Here is a 20,618-nt window from a genome sequence, read left to right on the forward strand (position 1 = left end):
CACTCCAAGATACTTGAAACCTTCCTTACACCATTCCAACCCCCCTGGCAAAGCTATGATCCCTCCAGACCATTTCCCAATTTGTAAAGCACAACTTTTTCCACAATTTATCTTTGCAGAGGGTATTCCCCTAAACCGATGAACTATGAGACTCAAACTATCCACCTCTGCTTGATTTTTCACCAAAATAACTACATCATTAGCATATCATTAGAGACTAATAGGAGGAATATAATCTGAAAGGTACACACCTTCAATGTGACTTCTAATGCGATTTAGTAGTGGCTCTAGAGCGATGACATACAACATTCCAGACAACAAACAACCCTGTCTAATTCCTCTACACACTTTAAAAGGAGCACTCAAGCCACTGCTAACTTCCAATGTCACCATATATCACCCTGATCATGGCAATAAAACAAGAGCTGAAACCAAAAGCCTCAAAAGTGCACCATAGGTATTGATGTTCAAGTCGGATAAACGCCTGTTCCTGATCAATTGAAATTAGACCAGCATCCAACCCAATAGCCCTAGAGACGGCCAAAAAAATCCAGAATCAGGGAAATGTTGTCCCCTATCTGCCTGCCGTGAACACAGTAGGACTGGTCCATGTGTATGATTTGCCCCATCACCTCCCTCAGCCTGTTGGAAAAAGCCTTGGACAGGATCTTATAATCAGTGCACATTAAGGCCTCCAATTCTTCACCTCCATAGGGTCACCTTCTTTGGCAGTAGGGTGCGGACAGCCCTTCTACTGCGTAGCTGTAGGAACCCTCCGGTGAAACTATCGTTAACCACTTTTAGCCAATCCTCTCCCAACATAGCCCAAAAATACTTTAAAAAGTCAACAAGAAGCCCATCAATGCTTGGTGCACATCCATTTTCCATGCCTTTTAATGCAATGCATAGCTCCTGCAAAGACAATGGTTGCTCTAGCTCTACCTTCTGCAGCCACCTGTGGGAGCCCATCAATGAACTGCTGTGTCACTGTTTTATCCTCTTTGTACTCACACTTGTAGAGCTCAGCATAGAACTCTACTGCCCTCTTTGTACTCACACTTGTAGAGCTCAGCATATAACTCTACTGCCCTCTTTGTACTCACACTCGTAGAGCTCAGCATAGAACTCTACTGCCCTCTTTGTACTCACACTCATTGAGCTCAGCATAGAACTCTACTGCCCTCTTTGTACTCACACTTGTAGAGCTCAGCATCAAACTCTACTGCCCTCTTTGTACTCACACTTGTAGAGCTCAGCATCAAACTCTACTGCCCTCTTTGTACTCACACTTGTAGAGCTCAGCATAGAACTCTACTGCCCTCTTTCTAATTTCACTTGGGATAGTGAGCTCCTGTCCAACAGCTGATTTGAGGCAATGAATCATTCTTCTTTGTCCATTCTTTTTCTCTAAACCAAAGAAAAATTTGGATGAGGCATCCATTTCAGAGAATCCCTGAAACGTACTTCTCACCAATGTCCCCTGTGCTCTGATACCCAGCAGGTCTGCTTTTTTCCTCTTGAGCGCCTGAATATGGCCTCGATCTCCTGTGGTCTCAACTAACGTCAGGAGTTCCACTATTTCAGACTCTAGGGCGTTCAATGAGCTGGTGATATCTCTGGTGACATTCATCGTGTATTGATTACAGAATTGTTGAATCTGGATTTGACCTATATCCCACCACTGTTGAAGAGATACAAAATTGCCCTTTTCAGACTTCCACCTCTCCCAGAAATAAACAGAAACATTTCCTGAGGTGAGCATCAATCAATAAAGTTATGTTAAAATGCCAGTATGCACTTTGGGGTTTTACAGCGTTAATGGACACCATCTCTGTTACTAAACAATGATCAGAAAATCCCACTGGGGTTATCACACTTGATTTACAGACCCGAGATTGATGCTCAAAACCTATCTAACCTGGCCAGAGAGATGGTGTTCTCTCTCACATTAGCCCATGTGTACTGTCTCGTGCCTCCATTTTTACTCCGCCAAATATCACATAGTTCATGTGTTACAATAAGGCATTTTTTAAATGTCCTTGAGGCTATATGAGGTTCTACTGGGGCATATGCATTTATTAACCTCCCCTCAACTAGCTCCTCAACCTCATATGACAAAGGTTAAAAAAAACTTTTGAGAACAGGATTGCCACACACCCACTTTTTGAGTTTATATGACTACACACCACTGCCCCCCCCCCCCCCCACTCCTGTTGCCACATAACTTCATTTTCCATATTACTATGTGTTTCTTGTAGAAAACTTATGTCACTTCCCTTTATTAACTCATAAACCATGGCTCTTTCCCCCCCCCCCCCATCTCTCGCCCCATTTACGTTTAAAGAAGAAATCTTGACTGCTCTGAAAAAAATACAGAGGAAGAGACAGAAAACACATCTCTTCACAGATTTAAGGCTGAACTCTTTCATTTCCTTTAGAATTTACCTCGCTTGTCACTCTTCAAATCAAAATCAAATCAAATGTATTTATATAGCCATTCGTACATCAGCTGATATCTCAAAGTGCTGTACAGAAACCCAGCCTAAAACCCCAAACTGCAAGCAATGCAGGTGTAGAAGCACGGTGGCTAGGAAAAACTCCCTAGAACGGCCAAAACCTAGGAAGAAACCTAGAGAGGAACCAGGCTATGTGGGGTGGCCAGTCCTCTTCTGGCTGTGCCGGGTGGAGATTATAACAGAACATGGCCAAGATGTTCAAATGTTCATAAATGACCAGCATGGTCCAATAATAATCAGGCAGAACAGTTGAAACTGGAGCAGCAGCACGGCCAGGTGGACTGGGGACAGCAAGGAGTCATCATGTCAGGTAGTCCTGAGGCATGGTCCTAGGGCTCAGGTCCTCCGAGAGAGAGAAAGAAAGAGAGAATTAGAGAGAGCACACTTAAATTCACACAGGACACCGAATAGGACAGGAGAAGTACTCCAGATATAACAAACTGACCCTAGCCCCCCGACACATAAACTACTGCAGCATTCCTTGAGGGGAATGGCCCAAATCGGTCCCGCTCCAGAGTACAGGCCTCTGTAACGCTCATTCCTTCGACGATAAATGCGAATCCGACCATCACCCCTGGTGAGACAAAATCGCGACTCGTCAGTGAAGAACACTTTTTGACAGTCCTGTCTGGTCCAGCGACGGTGGGTTTGCGCCCATAGGCGACATTGTTGCCGGTGATTTCTGGTGAGGACCTGCCTTACAACAGGCCTACAAGCCCTCAGTTCAGCCTCTCTCAGCCTATTGCAGACAGTCTGAGTACTGATGGAGGGATTGTGAATTCCTGGTGTAACTCGGGCAGTTGTTGTTGCCATCCTGTACCTGTCCCGCAGGTGTGATGTTCGGATGTACTGATTCTGTGCAGGTGTCGTTACATGTGGTCTGCCACTGCGAGGATGATCAGCTGTCCGTCCTGTCTCCCTGTAGTGCTGTCTTAGGCGTCTCACAGTACAGACATTGCAATTTATTGCCCTGGCCAGATCTGCAGTCCTCATGTCTCCTTGCAGCATGGCTAAGGCACATTCACGCAGATGAGCAGTGACCCTGGACATCTTTGTTTTGGTGTTTTTCAGAGTCAGTCGAAAGGCCTCTTCAGTGTCCTAAGTTGTCATAACTGTGACCTTAATTGCCTGCCGTCTGTAAGCTGTTAGTGTCTTAACGACCGTTCCACAGGTGCATGTTCATTAATTGTTTATGGATCATTGAACAAGCATGGAAAACAGTGTTTAAACCCTTTACAATGAAGATCTGTGAAGTTATTTGGATTTTTACGAATTATCTTTGAACGACAGGGTCCTTTGGCTGAGTTTATATATTTATACACACATAAACCCAATAGGGTGATTAGAATTCCAGTCACTCCCATAATCACTCCTGCTCCACGACTCACTCCCAGCATGAGAGAGAGAGAGACTAATGTCCCTCTGTCTCAGTGTCATTATAACACTGCATGTGTTAAACTGTTGGTCATTTGCATAGTTCGAACAAATATTACTGGCTTGGTTTTATGTAGCGTAGAGAGAGAGAGAGTAGGACTCTCAGATGACAGATACTCTGGCCCTCCAGGTGTGATGCTGCTACAGGTACAGGGAGGGGTCTGTAGTCTCTACTACTGTGGATCACCTCTGCTGCAGGAGTATACAGGCATACCAAAAACTGCTAGGGTAATATGATGCTAGCTGCTACAGGCAGGCAGGCAGGCAGGCAGGCTAGTCTGTGATGCTGCTTCTAACTGCTACTAGAAAACAAAGGACAACAACTCACAAAGGTTAGGGTTAACCTTAACTCTATCCCAGACAAGGTAACTTCTAAGAGAGGGGACATTAGAGGTAGGCAGGGCCCTCCAGCTCTGGAAGAGGGGACGTTAGAGGTAGACAGGGCCCCCCAGATCTTTGACAGGGGAAATGTGATGGTGCTTCAGATACAGGGAGGGGCTCTGTAGTCTACTACTGTGGATCACTACTGCTACAGAACAAATGGGCAGCGTCTCACAAACAGAAGCACCCTTTTAGAGCTGTACAGCCTAGCAGCCCCATTTGAGTTTCTTACTACAGTCCAGTAGATCTCATTACTGACCAGCTTACACCATCACCCACTTTAGCTGAATTATTCAACAGAGAATCAGGTCAAAAAGCAGTCAAAGCCATTCATTTTATAGAGAACTGTTCACTTAATTTCCAATGGGGATCTTACATCAATTGGCATAAACAATTTGTTTACTTGTATGTGTGTGGAAATGGTGAAAGAAACAAATCAAGGAATCAGTTGCCTCACTGACAGCCTTACTTCATTATCCCCCTCACTGCACACCATCCTAGTGTCCACATAGAGGATATGAGCTCCCCATGCCCCCCTATGCTCCCTCTCGCCTCCTCTCTGTGTTCCCTCTCCTCTCTGTGTTCCCTCTCCTCTCTGTGTTCCCTCTCCTCTCTGTGTTCCCTCTCTCCTCTGTTTTCCCTCTCTGTGCTCCCTCTCTCCTCTCTGTGTTCCCTCTCTCCTCTGTTTTCCCTCTCTGTGCTCCCTCTCTCCTCTCTGTGCTCCCTCTCTCATCTCTGTGCTCCCTCTCTGTGCTCCCTCTCTCCCTCTCTGTGCTCCCTCTCATCTCTGTGCTCCCTCTCTGAGCTCCCTCTCTCCCTCTCTGTGTTCCCTCCGTCTCTCTTTCTGTGCTCCTTCCCTCTCCCTTTCTGTGCTCCTTCCCTCTCCCTTTCTGTGCTCCCTCCGTCTCTCTTTCTGTGCTCCCTCCGTCTCTCTTTCTGTGCTCCCTCCGTCTCTCTTTCTGTGCTCCCTCCCTCTCTCTTTCTGTGCTCCTTCCCTCTCCCTTTCTGTGCTCCACCCGTCTCTCTTTCTGTGCTCCTTCCCTCTCCCTTTCTGTGCTCCCTCCTTCTCTCTTTCTGTGCTCCCTCCCTCTCTCTTTCTGTGCTCCCTCCCTCTCTCTTTCTGTGCCCCCCCAGTCTCTCTTTCTGTGCTCATTCCCTCTCCCTTTCTGTGCTCCCTCAGTCTCTCTTTCTGTGCTCCCCCCGTCTCTCTTTCTGTGCTCCCCCGTCTCTCTTTCTGTGCTCCCCCCGTCTCTCTTTCTGTGCTCATTCCCTCTCCCTTTCTGTGCTCCCTCAGTCTCTCTTTCTGTGCTCCCCCCGTCTCTCTTTCTGTGCTCATTCCCTCTCCCTTTCTGTGCTCCCTCAGTCTCTCTTTCTGTGCTCCCCCCGTCTCTCTTTCTGTGCTCATTCCCTCTCCCTTTCTGTGCTCCCTCAGTCTCTCTTTCTGTGCTCCTTCCCTCTCCCTTTCTGTGCTCCTTCCCTCTCCCTTTCTGTGCTCCCTCCCTCTCTCTTTCTGTGCTCCCTCCGTCTCTCTTTCTGTGCTCCTTCCCTCTCCCTTTCTGTACTCCCTCCCTCTCCCTTTCTGTGCTCCCTCCCTCTCTCTTTCTGTGCTCCCTCCGTCTCTCTTTCTGTGCTCCCCCCGTCTCTCTTTCTGTGCTCCCCCGTCTCTCTTTCTGTGCTCCCCCCGTCTCTCTTTCTGTGCTCATTCCCTCTCCCTTTCTGTGCTCCCTCAGTCTCTCTTTCTGTGCTCCCCCCGTCTCTCTTTCTGTGCTCATTCCCTCTCCCTTTCTGTGCTCATTCCCTCTCCCTTTCTGTGCTCCCTCAGTCTCTCTTTCTGTGCTCCCCCCGTCTCTCTTTCTGTGCTCATTCCCTCTCCCTTTCTGTGCTCCCTCAGTCTCTCTTTCTGTGCTCCTTCCCTCTCCCTTTCTGTGCTCCTTCCCTCTCCCTTTCTGTGCTCCCTCCCTCTCTCTTTCTGTGCTCCCTCCGTCTCTCTTTCTGTGCTCCCTCCGTCTCTCTTTCTGTGCTCCTTCCCTCTCCCTTTCTGTACTCCCTCCGTCTCCCTTTCTGTGCTCCCTCCCTCTCTCTTTCTGTGCTCCCTCCGTCTCTCTTTCTGTGCTCCTTCCCTCTCCGTTTCTGTACTCCCTCCCTCTCCCTTTCTGTGCTCCCTCCCTCTCTCTTTCTGTGCTCCCTCCGTCTCTCTTTCTGTGCTCCTTCCCTCTCCCTTTCTGTGCTCCTTCCCTCTCCCTTTCTGTGCTCCCTCCCTCTCCCTTTCTGTACTCTCCCTCCCTCTCCCTTTCTGTGCTCCTTCCCTCTCCCTTTCTGTGCTCCTTCCCTCTCCCTTTCTGTACTCCCTCCCTCTCCCTTTCTGTGCTCCCTCCCTCTCTCTTTCTGTGCTCCCTCCGTCTCTCTTTCTGTGCTCCTTCCCTCTCCCTTTCTGTGCTCCTTCCCTCTCCCTTTCTGTGCTCCTTCCCTCTCCCTTTCTGTGCTCCCTCCCTCTCCCTTTCTGTACTCCCTCCCTCTCCCTTTCTGTGCTCCCTCCCTCTCTCTTTCTGTGCTCCCTCCGTCTCTCTTTCTGTGCTCCTTCCCTCTCCCTTTCTGTGCTCCTTCCCTCTCCCTTTCTGTGCTCCCTCCTTCTCTCTTTCTGTGCTCCCTCCCTCTCTCTTTCTGTGCTCCCTCCCTCTCTCTTTCTGTGCTCCCCCCGTCTCTCTTTCTGTGCTCATTCCCTCTCCCTTTCTGTGCTCCCTCAGTCTCTCTTTCTGTGCTCCCCCCGTCTCTCTTTCTGTGCTCCCCCGTCTCTCTTTCTGTGCTCCCCCCGTCTCTCTTTCTGTGCTCATTCCCTCTCCCTTTCTGTGCTCCCTCAGTCTCTCTTTCTGTGCTCCCCCCGTCTCTCTTTCTGTGCTCATTCCCTCTCCCTTTCTGTGCTCCCTCAGTCTCTCCTTCTGTGCTCCCCCCGTCTCTCTTTCTGTGCTCATTCCCTCTCCCTTTCTGTGCTCCTTCCCTCTCCCTTTCTGTACTCCCTCCCTCTCCCTTTCTGTGCTCCCTCCCTCTCTCTTTCTGTGCTCCCTCCGTCTCTCTTTCTGTGCTCCTTCCCTCTCCCTTTCTGTGCTCCCTCCCTCTCCCTTTCTGTGCTCCTTCCCTCTCCCTTTCTGTGCTCCTTCCCTCTCCCCTTCTGTGCTCCTTCCCTCTCCCTTTCTGTGCTCCTTCCCTCTCCCTTTCTGTGCTCCTTCCCTCTCCCTTTCTGTGCTCCTTCCCTCTCCCTTTCTGTGCTCCTTCCCTCTCCCTTTCTGTGCTCCTTCCCTCTCCCTTTCTGTGCTCCTTCCCTCTCCCTTTCTGTGCTCCTTCCCTCTCCCTTTCTGTTCTCCTTCCCTCTCCCTTTCTGTGCTCCCTCCCTCTCTCTTTCTGTGCTCCCTCCGTCTCTCTTTCTGTGCTCCCTCCCTCTCTCTTTCTGTGCTCCTTCTCTCTCCCTTTCTGTGCTCCTTCCCTCTCCCTTTCTGTGCTCCTTCCCTCTCCCTTTCTGTTCTCCTTCCCTCTCCCTTTCTGTGCTCCCTCCCTCTCTCTTTCTGTGCTCCCCCCCGTCTCCCTTTCTGTACTCCCTCCCTCTCCCTTTCTGTGCTCCCTCCCTCTCTCTTTCTGTGCTCCCTCCGTCTCTCTTTCTGTGCTCCCTCCTTCTCTCTTTCTGTGCTCCCTCCCTCTCTCTTTCTGTGCTCCCTCCGTCTCTCTTTCTGTGCTCCTTCCCTCTCCCTTTCTGTACTCCCTCCGTCTCCCTTTCTGTGCTCCCTCCCTCTCTCTTTCTGTGCTCCCTCCGTCTCTCTTTCTGTGCTCCTTCCCTCTCCCTTTCTGTACTCCCTCCCTCTCCCTTTCTGTGCTCCCTCCCTCTCTCTTTCTGTGTTCCCTCCGTCTCTCTTTCTGTGCTCCTTCCCTCTCCCTTTCTGTGCTCCTTCCCTCTCCCTTTCTGTGCTCCCTCCCTCTCCCTTTCTGTACTCCCTCCCTCTCCCTTTCTGTGCTCCTTCCCTCTCCCTTTCTGTGCTCCTTCCCTCTCCCTTTCTGTACTCCCTCCCTCTCCCTTTCTGTGCTCCCTCCCTCTCTCTTTCTGTGCTCCCTCCGTCTCTCTTTCTGTGCTCCTTCCCTCTCCCTTTCTGTGCTCCTTCCCTCTCCCTTTCTGTGCTCCTTCCCTCTCCCTTTCTGTGCTCCCTCCCTCTCCCTTTCTGTACTCCCTCCCTCTCCCTTTCTGTGCTCCCTCCCTCTCTCTTTCTGTGCTCCCTCCGTCTCTCTTTCTGTGCTCCTTCCCTCTCCCTTTCTGTGCTCCTTCCCTCTCCCTTTCTGTACTCCCTCCCTCTCCCTTTCTGTGCTCCACCCGTCTCTCTTTCTGTGCTCCTTCCCTCTCCCTTTCTGTGCTCCCTCCTTCTCTCTTTCTGTGCTCCCTCCCTCTCTCTTTCTGTGCTCCCTCCCTCTCTCTTTCTGTGCTCCCCCCGTCTCTCTTTCTGTGCTCATTCCCTCTCCCTTTCTGTGCTCCCTCAGTCTCTCTTTCTGTGCTCCCCCCGTCTCTCTTTCTGTGCTCCCCCGTCTCTCTTTCTGTGCTCCCCCCGTCTCTCTTTCTGTGCTCATTCCCTCTCCCTTTCTGTGCTCCCTCAGTCTCTCTTTCTGTGCTCCCCCCGTCTCTCTTTCTGTGCTCATTCCCTCTCCCTTTCTGTGCTCCCTCAGTCTCTCCTTCTGTGCTCCCCCCGTCTCTCTTTCTGTGCTCATTCCCTCTCCCTTTCTGTGCTCCTTCCCTCTCCCTTTCTGTACTCCCCTCCCTCTCCCTTTCTGTGCTCCCTCCCTCTCTCTTTCTGTGCTCCCTCCGTCTCTCTTTCTGTGCTCCTTCCCTCTCCCTTTCTGTGCTCCCTCCCTCTCCCTTTCTGTGCTCCTTCCCTCTCCCTTTCTGTGCTCCTTCCCTCTCCCTTTCTGTGCTCCTTCCCTCTCCCTTTCTGTGCTCCTTCCCTCTCCCTTTCTGTGCTCCTTCCCTCTCCCTTTCTGTGCTCCTTCCCTCTCCCTTTCTGTGCTCCTTCCCTCTCCCCTTTCTGTGCTCCTTCCCTCTCCCTTTCTGTGCTCCTTCCCTCTCCCTTTCTGTTCTCCTTCCCTCTCCCTTTCTGTGCTCCCTCCCTCTCTCTTTCTGTGCTCCCTCCGTCTCTCTTTCTGTGCTCCCTCCCTCTCTCTTTCTGTGCTCCTTCTCTCTCCCTTTCTGTGCTCCTTCCCTCTCCCTTTCTGTGCTCCTTCCCTCTCCCTTTCTGTTCTCCTTCCCTCTCCCTTTCTGTGCTCCCTCCCTCTCTCTTTCTGTGCTCCCCCCGTCTCTCTTCTGTGCTCCCCTCCCTCTCTCTTTCTGTGCTCCTTCTCTCTCCCTCTCTGTGTTCCCCCCGTCTCTCTTTCTGTGCTCCTTCCCTATCCCTTTCTGTGCTCCCCCCGTCTCTCTTTCTGTGCTCCCTCCCTTTCTCTTTCTGTGCTCCTTCCCCTCTCCCTTTCTGTGCTCCTTCCCTCTCCCTTTCTGTGCTCCCTCCCTCTCTCTTTCTGTGCTCCCTCCCTCTCTCTTTCTGTGCTCCCTCCCTCTCCCTTTCTGTGCTCCCTCCCTCTCCCTTTCTGTGCTCCTTCCCTCTCCCTTTCTGTGCTCCTTCCCTCTCCCTTTCTGTGCTCCTTCCCTCTCCCTTTCTGTGCTCCCTCCGTCTCTCTTTCTGTGCTCCCCCCGTCTCTCTTTCTGTGCTCCCTCCCTCTCCCTTTCTGTGCTCCCTCCCTCTCTCTTTCTGTGCTCCCTCCCTCTCCCTTTCTGTGCTCCCCCCGTCTCCCTTTCTTTGCTCATTCCCTCTCCCTTTCTGTGCTCCCTCAGTCTCTCTTTCTGTGCTCCCCCCGTCTCTCTTTCTGTGCTCATTCCCTCTCCCTTTCTGTGCTCCCTCAGTCTCTCCTTCTGTGCTCCCCCCGTCTCTCTTTCTGTGCTCATTCCCTCTCCCTTTCTGTGCTCCCTCAGTCTCTCTTTCTGTGCTCCTTCCCTCTCCCTTTCTGTGCTCCTTCCCTCTCCCTTTCTGTGCTCCCTCCTCTCTCTCTTTCTGTGCTCCCTCCGTCTCTCTTTCTGTGCTCCTTCCCTCTCCCTTTCTGTACTCCCTCCCTCTCCCTTTCTGTGCTCCTTCCCTCTCTCTTTCTGTGCTCCCTCCGTCTCTCTTTCTGTGCTCCCTCCCTCTCTCTTTCTGTGCTCCCTCCGTCTCTCTTTCTGTGCTCCTTCCCTCTCCCTTTCTGTACTCCCTCCCTCTCCCTTTCTGTACTCCCCTCCCTCTCCCTTTCTGTGCTCCCTCCCTCTCTCTTTCTGTGCTCCCTCCGTCTCTCTTTCTGTGCTCCTTCCCTCTCCCTTTCTGTGCCTCCCTCCCTCTCCCTTTCTGTGCTCCTTCCCTCTCCCTTTCTGTGCTACTTCCCTCTCCCTTTCTGTGCTCCTTCCCTCTCCCTTTCTGTGCTCCTTCCCTCTCCCTTTCTGTGCTCCTTCCCTCTCCCTTTCTGTGCTCCTTCCCTCTCCCTTTCTGTGCTCCTTCCCTCTCCCTTTCTGTGATCCTTCCCTCTCCCTTTCTGTGCTCCTTCCCTCTCCCTTTCTGTGCTCCTTCCCTCTCCCTTTCTGTTCTCCTTCCCTCTCCCTTTCTGTGCTCCCTCCCTCTCTCTTTCTGTGCTCCCTCCGTCTCTCTTTCTGTGCTCCCTCCCTCTCTCTTTCTGTGCTCCTTCTCTCTCCCTTTCTGTGCTCCTTCCCTCTCCCTTTCTGTGCTCCTTCCCTCTCCCTTTCTGTTCTCCTTCCCTCTCCCTTTCTGTGCTCCCTCCCTCTCTCTTTCTGTGCTCCCCCCGTCTCTCTTTCTGTGCTCCCTCCCTCTCTCTTTCTGTGCTCCTTCTCTCTCCCTCTCTGTGTTCCCCCGTCTCTCTTTCTGTGCTCCTTCCCTCTCCCTTTCTGTGCTCCCCCCGTCTCTCTTTCTGTGCTCCCTCCCTTTCTCTTTCTGTGCTCCTTCCCTCTCCCTTTCTGTGCTCCTTCCCTCTCCCTTTCTGTGCTCCCTCCCTCTCTCTTTCTGTGCTCCCTCCCTCTCTCTTTCTGTGCTCCCTCCCTCTCCCTTTCTGTGCTCCCTCCCTCTCCCTTTCTGTGCTCCTTCCCTCTCCCTTTCTGTGCTCCTTCCCTCTCCCTTTCTGTGCTCCTTCCCTCTCCCTTTCTGTGCTCCCTCCGTCTCTCTTTCTGTGCTCCCCCCGTCTCTCTTTCTGTGCTCCCTCCCTCTCCCTTTCTGTGCTCCCTCCCTCTCTCTTTCTGTGCTCCCTCCCTCTCCCTTTCTGGTGCTCCCCCCGTCTCCCTTTCTGTGCTCATTCCCTCTCCCTTTCTGTGCTCCCTCAGTCTCTCTTTCTGTGCTCCCCCCGTCTCTCTTTCTGTGCTCATTCCCTCTCCCTTTCTGTGCTCCCTCAGTCTCTCCTTCTGTGCTCCCCCCGTCTCTCTTTCTGTGCTCATTCCCTCTCCCTTTCTGTGCTCCCCCCGTCTCTCTTTCTGTGCTCCCTCCCTTTCTCTTTCTGTGCTCCTTCCCTCTCCCTTTCTGTGCTCCTTCCCTCTCCCTTTCTGTGCTCCCTCCCTCTCTCTTTCTGTGCTCCCTCCCTCTCTCTTTCTGTGCTCCCTCCCTCTCCCTTTCTGTGCTCCCTCCCTCTCCCTTTCTGTGCTCCTTCCCTCTCCCTTTCTGTGCTCCTTCCCTCTCCCTTTCTGTGCTCCTTCCCTCTCCCTTTCTGTGCTCCCTCCGTCTCTCTTTCTGTGCTCCCCCCGTCTCTCTTTCTGTGCTCCCTCCCTCTCCCTTTCTGTGCTCCCTCCCTCTCTCTTTCTGTGCTCCCTCCTCTCCCTTTCTGTGCTCCCCCCGTCTCCCTTTCTGTGCTCATTCCCTCTCCCTTTCTGTGCTCCCTCAGTCTCTCTTTCTGTGCTCCCCCCCGTCTCTCTTTCTGTGCTCATTCCCTCTCCCTTTCTGTGCTCCCTCAGTCTCTCCTTCTGTGCTCCCCCGTCTCTCTTTCTGTGCTCATTCCCTACTTCATTCCATCCCCTTTCATAGTGCTCCCTCAGTCTCTCTTTCTGTGCTCCTTCCCTCTCCCTTTCTGTGCCTCCTTCCCTCTCCCTTTCTGTGCTCCCTCCCTCTCTCTTTCTGTGCTCCCTCCGTCTCTCTTTCTGTGCTCCTTCCCTCTCCCTTTCTGTACTCCCTCCCTCTCCCTTTCTGTGCTCCTCCCTCTCTCTTTCTGTGCTCCCTCCGTCTCTCTTTCTGTGCTCCCTCCCTCTCTCTCTTTCTGTGCTCCCTCCGTCTCTCTTCTGTGCTCCTTCCCTCTCCCTTTCTGTACTCCCTCCCTCCTCTCCCTTCTGTACTCCCTCCTCTCCCTTTCTGTGCTCCTCCCTCTCTCTTTCTGTGCTCCCTCCGTCTCTCTTTCTGTTGATCCTTCTCCCTTCTGTCTGTGCTCCCTCCCTCTCCTTTCTGTGTCCCTTCCTCTCCCTTTCTGTGCTCCTCCCTCTCCCTTTCTGTGCTCCTTCCCTCTCCCTTTCTGTGCTCCTTCCCTCTCCCTTTCTGTGCTCCTCTCCTCTCCTTTCTGTGCTCCTTCCCTCTCCCTTTCTGTGCTCCTTCCCTCTCCCTTTCTGTGATCCTTCCCTCTCCTTTCTGGTGCTCCTTCCCTCTCCTTTCTGTGCTCCTTCCCTCTCCNTGCTCCCTCCCTCTCCCTTTCTGTGCTCCTTCCCTCTCCCTTTCTGTGCTCCTTCCCCTCCCTTTCTGTGCTCCTTCCCTCTCCCTTTTCTGTGCTCCTTCCCTCTCCCTTTCTGTGCTCCTCCCCTCCCTTTCTGTGCTCCCTTCCCTTCTCCTTTCTGTGCTCCATTCCCTCTCCCTTTCTGTGATCCTTCTCTCTTTTCTGTGCTCCTTCCCTCTCCCTTTCTGTGCCTTCCCTCTCCCTTTCTGTTCTCCTTCCTCTCCCTTTCTGTGCTCCCTCCCTCTCTTCTTCTGTGCTCCCTCCGTCTCTCTTTCTGTGCTTCCCTCCTCTCTCTTTCTGTGCTCCTTCTCTTCTCCCTTTCTGTGCTCTCCCTCTCCCTTTCTGTGCTCCTTCCCTGTCTCCCTTTCTGTTCTCCTTCCCTCTCCCTTTCTGTGCTCCCTCCCTCTCTCTTTCTGTGCTCCCCCCGTCTCTCTTTTCTGTGCTCCTCCCTCTCTCTTTCTGTGCTCTTCTCTCTCCCTCTCTGTGTTCCCCGTCTCTCTTTCTGTGCTCCTTCCCTCCCTTTCTGTGCTCCCCCCGTCTCTCTTCTGTGCTCCCTTCCTCTCTCTTTCTGTGCTCCTCCCTCTCCCTTCTGTGTCCTTCCCTCTCCCTTTCTGTGCTCCCTCCCTCTCTCTTCTGTGCCTCCCTCCTCTCTTTCTGTGCTCCCTCCCTCTCCCTTTCTGTGCTCCCTCCCTCTCCTTTCTGTGCTCCTTCCTCTCCCTCTTTCTGTGCTCCTTCCCTCTCCCTTTCTGTGCTCCCTTCCCTCTCCTTTCTGTGCTCCCTCCGTCTCTCTTTCTGTGCTCCCCCGTCTCTCTTTCTGTGCTCCCTCCCTCTCCCTTTCTGTGCTCCCTCCCTCTCTTTCTGTGCTCCCTCCCTCTCCCTTTCTGTGCTCCCCCCGTCTCCTTTCTGTGCTCATTCCCTCTCCCTTTCTGTGCTCCCTCAGTCTCTCTTTCTGTGCTCCCCCGTCTCTCTTTCTGTGCTCATTCCCTCTCCTTTCTGTGCTCCCTCGTCTCTCCTTCTGTGCTCCCCCGTCTCTCTTTCTGCTCATTCCTCTCCCTTTCTGTGCTCCCCCTCTCTCTTTCTGTGCTCCCTCCCTTCTCTTTCTGTGCTTCCTTCCTCTCCCTTTCTGTGCTCCTTCCCTCTCCCTTTCTGTGCTCCCTCCCTCTCTCTTTCTGTGCTCCCTCCTCTCTCTTTTCTGTGCTCCTCCCTCTCCCTTTCTGTGCTCCTCCCTCTCCCTTTCTGTGCTCCTTCCCTCTCCCTTTCTGTGCTCCCTTCCCTCTCCCTTTCTGTGCTCCTTCCCTCTCCCTTTCTGTGCTCCCTCGTCTCTCTTTCTGTGCTCCCCCCGTCTCTCTTTTCTGTGCTCCTCCCTCTCCTTTTCTGTGCTCCTCCCTCTCTCTTTCTGTGCTCCCCTCCTCTCTCCCTTTCTGTGCTCCCCCGTCTCCCTTTCTGTGCTCATTTCCCTCTCCCTTTCTGTGCTCCCTCAGTCTCTCTTTCTGTGCTCCCCCCGTCTCTCTTTTCTGTGCTCATTCCCTCTCCCTTTCTGTGCTCCCTCAGTCTCTCCTTTCTGTGCTCCCCCCGTCTCTCTTTCTGTGCTCATTCCCTCTCCCTTTCTGTGCTCCCTCAGTCTCTCTTTCTGTGCTCCTTCCCTCTCCTTTCTGTGCTCCTTCCCTCTCCTTTCTGTGCTCCCTCCCTCTCTCTTTCTGTGCTCCCTCCGTCTCTCTTTCTGTGCTCCTTCCCTCTCCCTTTCTGTACTCCCTCCCTCTCCCTCTGTGCTCCTTCCCTCTCTCTTTCTGTGCTCCCTCCGTCTCTCTTTCTGTGCTCCCTCCCTCTCTCTTTCTGTGCTCCCTCCGTCTCTCTTTCTGTGCTCCTTCCCTCTCCCTTTCTGTACTCCCTCCCTCTCCCTTTCTGTACTCCTCCCTCTCCTTTCTGTGCTCCCTCCCTCTCTCTTTCTGTGCTCCCTCCGTCTCTCTTTCTGTGCTCCTTCCCTCTCCCTTTCTGTGCTCCCTCCTCTCCCTTTCTGTGCTCCTTCCCTCTCCCTTTCTGTGCTCCTTCCCTCTCCCTTTCTGTGCTCCTTCCCTCTCCCTTTCTGTGCTCCTTCCCTCTCCCTTTCTGTGCTCCTTCCCTCTCCCTTTCTGTCTCCTTCCCTCTCCCTTTCTTTTGTGCCTCCTTCCCTCTCTCCCTTTCTGTGCTCCTTCCCTCTCCCTTTCTGTGATCCTTCCCTCTCCCTTTCTGTGCTCCTTCCCCTCTCCCTTTCTCGTGCTCCTTCCCTCTCCCTTTTCTGTTCTCCTTCCCTTCCCTTTCTGTGCTCCCTCCCTCTCTCTTTCTGTGCTCCCCTCCGTCTCTCTTTTCTGTGCTCCCTCCCTCTCTCTTTCTGTGCTCCTTCTTCTCTCCCTTTCTGTGCTCCTTCCCCTCTCCTTTCTGTGCTCCTTCCCTCTCCCTTTCTGTTCTCCTTCCCTCTCCCTTTCTGTGCTCCCTCCCTCTCTTCTTTTCTGTGCTCCCCCCGTCTCTCTTTCTGTGCTCCCTCCCTCTTCTCTTTCTGTGCTCCTTCTCTCTCCCTCTCTGGTGTTCCCCCCGTCTCTCTTTCTTTGTGCGCCTTCCCCTCTCCCTTTCTGGTGCGCTTCTGTCTCCCCCCCCCTCCCCCCGTCTTGCTCTTTCTGTGCTCCCTCCCTTTCTCTTTCTGTGCTCCTTCCCCTCTCCCTTTCTGTGCTCCTTCCCTCTCCCTTCTGTGCTCCCTCCCTCTCTCTTTCTGGTGCTCCTCCCTCTCTCTTTCTGTGCTCCCTCCCTCTCCCTTCTGTGCTCCTTCCCTCTCACTTTCTGTGCTCCTTCCCTCTCCCTTTCTGTGCTCCTTCCCTCTCCCTTTCTGTGCTCCCTCCGTCTCTCTTTCTGTGCTCCCCCCGTCTCTCTTTCTGTGCTCCCTCCCTCTCCCTTTCTGTGCTCCTCCCCTCTCTCTTCTGTGCTCCCTCCCTCTCCCTTTCTGTGGCTCCCCCCGTCTCCCTTTCTGGTGCTCATTCCCTCTCCCTTTCTGTGCTCCCTCAGTCTCTCTTTCTGTGCTCCCCCCGTCTCTCTTTCTGTGCTCATTCCCTCTCCCTTTCTGTGTCCCTCAGTCTCTCCTTCTTGCTCCCCCGTCTCTCTTTCTGTGCTCATTCCCTCTCCCTTTCTGTGCTCCTCAGTCTCTCTTTCTGTGCTCCTTCCCTCTCCCTTTCTGTGCTCCTTCCCTCTCCCCTTTCTGTGCTCCCTCCCTCTCTCTTTCTGTGCTCCCTCCGTCTCTCTTTCTGTGCTCCTTCCCTTCCCTTTCTGTACTCCCTCCCTCTCCCTTTCTGTGCTCCTTCCCTCTCTCTTTCTGTGCTCCCCTCCGTCTCTCTTCTGTGCTCCCCTCCTTCTCTCTTTCTGTGCTCCCTCCCTCTCTCTTTCTGTGCTCCCTCCGTCTCTCTTTCTGTGCTCCTTCCCTCTCCCTTTTCTGTACTCCCTCCCTCTCCCTTTCTGTGCTCCCTCCCTCTCTCTTTCTGTGCTCCCTCCGTCTCTCTTTCTGTGCTCCTTCCCTCTCCCTTTCTGTACTCCCTCACTCTCCCTTTCTGTGCTCCCTCCCTCTCTCTTTCTGTGCTCCCTCCGTCTCTCTTTCTGTGCTCCTTCCCTCTCCCTTTCTGTGCTCCTTCCCTCTCCCTTTCTGTGCTCCCTCCCTCTCCCTTTCTGTACTCCCTCCCTCTCCCTTTCCGTGCTCCTTCCCTCTCCCTTTCTGTGCTCCTTCCCTCTCCCTTTCTGTACTCCCTCCCTCTCCCTTTCTGTGCTCCCTCCCTCTCTCTTTCTGTGCTCCCTCCGTCTCTCTTTCTGTGCTCCTTCCCTCTCCCTTTCTGTGCTCCTTCCCTCTCCCTTTCTGTGCTCCTTCCCTCTCCCTTTCTGTGCTCCCTCCCTCTCCCTTTCTGTACTCCCTCCCTCTCCCTTTCTGTGCTCCCTCCGTCTCTCTTTCTGTGCTCCCCCCGTCTCTCTTTCTGTGCTCCTTCTCTCTCCCTTTCTGTGCTCCTTCCCTCTCCCTTTCTGTGCTCCTTCCCTCTCCCTTTCTGTTCTCCTTCCCTCTCCCTTTCTGTGCTCCATCCCTCTCTCTTTCTGTGCTCCCCCCGTCTCTCTTTCTGTGCTCCCTCCCTCTCTCTTCTGTGCTCCTTCTCTCTCCCTCTCTGTGTTCCCCCCGTCTCTCTTTCTGTGCTCCTTCCCTCTCCCTTTCTGTGCTCCCCCCATCTCTCTTTCTGTGCTCCCTCCCTCTCTCTTTCTGTGCTCCTTCCCTCTCCCTTTCTGTGCTCCTTCCCTCTCCCTTTCTGTGCTCCCTCCCTCTCTCTTTCTGTGCTCCCTCCCTCTCTCTTTCTGTGCTCCCTCCCTCTCCCTTTCTGTGCTCCCTCCCTCTCCCTTTCTGTGCTCCTTCCCTCTCCCTTTCTGTGCTCCTTCCCTCTTCCTTTCTGTGCTCCTTCCCTCTCCCTTTCTGTGCTCCCTCCGTCTCTCTTTCTGTGCTCCCCCCGTCTCTCTTTCTGTGCTCCCTCCCTCTCCCTTTCTGTGCTCCCCCCGTCTCTCTTTCTGTGCTCCCTCCCTCTCCCTTTCTGTGCTCCCCCCCGTCTCTCTTTCTGTGCTCCCTCCCTCTCTCTTTCTGTGCTCCTTCCCTCTCCCTTTCTGTGCTCCTTCCCTCTCCCTTTCTGTGCTCCCTCCCTCTCCCTTTCTGTGCTCCCTCCCTCTCTCTTTCTGTGCTCCTTCCCTCTCCCTTTCTGTTCTCCCTCCGTCTCTCTTTCTGTGCTCCTTCCCTCTCCCTTTCTGTGCTCCCTCCCTCTCCCTTTCTGTGCTCCCTCCCTCTCCCTTTCTGTGCTCCCTCCCTCTCTCTTTCTGTGCTCCCTCTCTCTCTCTGCGATCCCTGTCTCCCTCTCTGTGCTCCTTGTCTCCCTCTCTGCGCTCATTGTCTCCCTCTCTGTGCTCCCTGTCTCTCTCTGTGCTCCCTCTCTCTCTCTTTCTGTGCTTTGCCTCTCCCTCTCTGTGCTCCCTGTCTCTCCCTCTCTGTGCTCCCTGTCTCCTGCAGTGAGCCAACTGTGAGTGGAGAGCCCTGCAATGCAGCAGCCAAGTGACTCACACACGGCACAGAAAGACACATACACAGACACATACACAGACACACACTGAGACACACAGGGAGGTAGGGAGGCAGGCATGGAGGGAGGCAGGCATGGAGGCAGGCATGGAGGGAGGGAGGGAGGGAGGGAGGCAGGCAGGCAGGCAGGCAGGCAGGCAGGCAGGGAGGGAGGGAGGGAGGGAGGGAGGGAGGGAGGGAGGGAGGCAGGCAGGCAGGCAGGCAGGGAGCGAGGGAGGGAGGGAGGGAGGCAGGCAGGCAGGCATGGAGGGAGGCAGGCAGGCATGGAGGGAAGGAGGCAGGCAGGCATGGAAGGAGAGAGGCAGGCAGGCATGGAGGCAGGGAGGGATGCTGACAGGCAGGCATGGAGGGAAGGAGGCAGGCAGGCATGGAGGGAAGGAGGCAGGCAGGCATGGAAGGAGAGAGGCAGGCAGGCATGGAGGGAGGGAGGGAGGCAGGCAGGCAGGCAGGCAGGCAGGCAGGCAGGCAGGCAGGCAGGCAGGCAGGCAGGGAGCGAGGGAGGGAGGGAGGCAGGCAGGCAGGCAGGCATGGAGGGAAGGAGGCAGGCAGGCATGGAAGGAGAGAGGCAGGCAGGCATGGAGGCAGGGAGGGATGCTGACAGGCAGGCATGGAGGGAAGGAGGCAGGCAGGCATGGAGGGAAGGAGGCAGGCAGGCATGGAAGGAGAGAGGCAGGCAGGCATGGAAGGAGAGAGGCAGGCAGGCATGGAAGGAGAGAGGCAGGCAGGCATGGAGGGCGGCAGGCAGGCATGGAGGGAGGGAGGGAGGGAGGGAGGCAGGCAGGCAGGCAGGCATGGAGGGCGGCAGGCAGGCATGGAGGGAGGGAGGGAGGCAGGCATGGAGGGAGGGAGGGAGGCAGGCAGGCAGATATGGAAGGCGGCAGGCAGGCATGGAGGGAGGGAGGGAGGCAGGCAGACATGGAGGGCGGCAGGCAGGCATGGAGGGAGGGAGGGAGGCAGGCAGACATGGAGGGCAGCAGGCAGGCATGGAGGGAGGGAGGCAGGCAGACATGGAGGGCGGCAGGCAGGCATGGAGGGAGGGAGGGATGGAGGGAGGGAGGGAGGGAGGGAGGGAGGCAGGCAGGCATGGAGGGAGGGAGGGAGGCAGGCAGGCAGACATGGAGGGCGGCAGGCAGGCATGGAGGGAGGGAGGGAGGGATGCAGGCAGGCATGGAGACAGGGAGGGATGCAGGCAGGCATGGAGACAGGGAGGGATGCAGGCAGGCATGGAGGGAGGGGGGGAGGCAGGCAGGCAGACATGGAGGGAGGCAGGCAGGCAGGCAGGCATGGAGGGAGGGAGGGAGGGATGCAGGCAGGCAGGTAGGCAACAGGTGGAGTGGGGTTTCAAACTGGATGAGGAGGAAGATGAGTAGGAGGAGGAATAAGTGGATGAAGAGGAGGAGATAGAGGAGAGGAGAAAGAAAGGACTGAGTAGGAAGATATAGAGGAAAGGGAGGAAAATAAGAAAAGTGGGCTACCCTACTTATTAGCTTGTCAGTAGCTTGCCTTGATAGTTGCTGTTCCCAAACTTTTCCGTTCCGGGGACCTCCAAATCACATTCAAAAGCTCTCACGGAGTTGTATAATTAAAAAATATATATCTTGGCTGACAAATTTAGAGTCAGTTTTATCAGTGAATAACCAGGTTTCCATCCAACCATTTAATGAATTATATGACGCATGGAAAAGTCACGACCAGTCTGATGAAAATGTGAAATGCCTGTACAATTTTATAAATGCCGACAGACACTAGCTCGTGTGACATGGTGGGATATTTTTGTGTCGCTAAAATCTTTTATGGGAGAAATAGCTGTGGAAATACCTTAATATGCAAATACTGATATCCAGGTGAACTTGGAGTCACTTGGAGTCACATATGTTGTGTGGTCCTCCCACTACAACACGGGAAACCATGCAGTTTATTAGGCTACAGATTAAATAAGTTATGATGAACTTCACAGGGTGGTGAATGTGCAAGATGATGAGCTTGATGCTCCTTTCCAATAAAAATTGAGGTGACATGATGATCAATGCATGGCTGCCATTGAAAAAATTGAAGACCACCTATTCAAACTGTTCTCTGTTGCTAAGCAAAATTCTCCCTCAGTAATGGGTTTTAATGGGATTTTCAAATACTGGTACTGTATGCTGTTGTACATGTACTTTGATTCATGAGAACATCTATATGTAACTGAGTTTAGCTCTAAAACAACAACCAGCCTATGCTAATTTCCGTCTGTGCAGTTCTTGCCAGCAGGGGAGAGGTGAAGTGTGTCCCTAATGGTGCCCTGTTCCCTACAGAGTACTACTTTAGGGAGGTAGATGGAACAACCCAGTTTCTATTATCCAGACAGAGAGAGGCTGGTAAAAGACGAGGGATGAGGACAGGTGAGGATGGGTAGCTGTGTCCCATGTGAAATGGACATTTTGTTTCAGTTT

At 53.7% G+C, this 20,618-nt stretch overlaps 1 protein-coding gene across 34 annotated transcripts in view; it reads left to right on the top strand.

Annotated features, from left to right (window-relative positions):
* LOC109870734 (microtubule-associated protein 2) overlaps nt 1–20,618 on the top strand; it is a 178,610-nt gene that overhangs the window by 78,878 nt on the left and 79,114 nt on the right. The window lies entirely within an intron of this gene.

Source organism: Oncorhynchus kisutch, linkage group LG26 (genome assembly GCF_002021735.2).
Source record: "Oncorhynchus kisutch isolate 150728-3 linkage group LG26, Okis_V2, whole genome shotgun sequence".
Classification (NCBI taxonomy): domain Eukaryota; kingdom Metazoa; phylum Chordata; class Actinopteri; order Salmoniformes; family Salmonidae; genus Oncorhynchus; species Oncorhynchus kisutch.